Source organism: Puma concolor, chromosome B2, assembly GCF_028749965.1.
Source record: "Puma concolor isolate L17-30 chromosome B2, mPumCon1.1.hap2, whole genome shotgun sequence".
In the NCBI taxonomy this organism is placed as follows: Eukaryota; Metazoa; Chordata; class Mammalia; order Carnivora; family Felidae; genus Puma; species Puma concolor.
The window spans coordinates 121,699,914-121,701,689 of record NC_141671.1 but is presented as its reverse complement, the minus strand read 5'-3'; positions in this window follow the sequence as shown (position 1 = coordinate 121,701,689).

Below are 1,776 nucleotides of genomic sequence, written 5' to 3'. Positions count from 1 at the left end.
TTATGTTTTTTGGTACCCATTATTGCTGGCATGCAGTAAAATTGATTTTAGCTTTTCCATTGATTTGTTTGGGCTTCTACTCTATAGTCATATTATCCTCAAACAGTGCTAAATTTTATCTCCCGTCCAATAGTTATGATTTTTATTTATATTCTTTGTTATACTTTATTAGTCAGAATTTCCAAAGAAATACCGATAGTGGTAATAAGAGTCATCCTTGTCTTACATCTATTTTAAATTAATACTCAGGTTTTAATATTGATTCCACATTTTTCTTGGGACAAGTTCATGACTCAGATAATTCTACCTTTTTTACTCAACGTTATGGCCTCGTAGCCTATGTTTTTAATACTCATAATAAGAGATAGCCCATAACCCACCCTCTCAGTGAAACAAGAAGAAAGACTCATTTTGTCTTTCCATATTTCCAGCTTTATTCCAGCTTTCACTCCTTCATGAAGAAAGCATTTTTGTCTTTTAGCTGTCCAGAATCCATTTCCCAACTGGCATTCAATTAGCTTTTGAGAAATGTCGCATTCCAACATCGTTATGGGTATCCATAGTTCTGGATATAGTTTGTTGGAACTATAGGGAAAAGATAGACCCCTGCCGTTCCCCCTAGCTAAATAGACAGGTTGGTAAACCAAGCTAAGATTTTCAGAAAGTCTTTCTTTGGAATTTGGACCTTTACCAGAATGAGAAAGACAGTGATCTTTAGCAGAATCGTTAGTAGAAAACAGTGAAAACATGTGGATTTCCATGACATCTACATGGTAAAATCATGATCAGACCGCTCTTGGTCTTACTGGGGTTCTTGCTTACCAGACCCTGGAGCTGCCTCACTGTCCATTTCCAAATTAACTTCTCCAGTCTCTAGTGTATTCCATGAATCCCAGATAATCTTCTGATAAATCCTCTTGGAGAATAATTCTTGGTTGCATCCACGGAAAGAATCTTAACTTGATATACTGTGTTATGGTAAAGGCCAAGAAAATGACTGCAATGGCATAACATTCCTTTCCTCAAGTCCAGCCAATTTCCAATCAAAACAGTCTCCTTTTCCACTCTCCTCTCAAAGAGGAGAATTTTTATAAAGTACCACTAAGGAAGAGATAAAAATAGACACATTAGCAAGGAAGTGTGTTGGAACTTATTTATTATTGATAATAATAAAGCCATCTTAAGAGATCAATAGACTAGAAGACCCATTCCCATTTAAACTTGATTCTTAAACTCAATAATCCGGTCTTCAGAGAGTCATAAATACTTGCCAAAAACATAAGGCAAACCATGTGAACTCTAACCCATTGCAGATTCTGGTGAGTCATAGTTTCTGTTTAATTGAACATTGTCAACAAGAGCTTGAACTTTAACTTCAGTGTGTAAAGATGTATGAAGAATGATTTGTTTTTAAATTTAGCAGACTATTAAGTGTACTCATAAAATAACTCTCCAAAGAGATATTTTGAATGCTGCACTCAAATAATCTAGATGACATAAGAATCAGACCGAAGTGTTTTTTTTTGTTTTTGTTTTTTTTTTTTTTAAGATAAGGTACATGTGCATTTTCCAATACAGGTTATTGAGTATATGGTCAGCAGTAAAAAAGTATTCAAAGGACATAAATTTATCTTTGCCAGGTCCTGACCATCTTTTCTGCATCACTCCTTCTCCTGAAACCCCTTTCCCAAGTCATTACACCCCCAGCGATTTTATACACCATTTTAACTTGGTTGAGGCTGGTTCTCCTGTGAAGTCATAATAAATATCAGCATG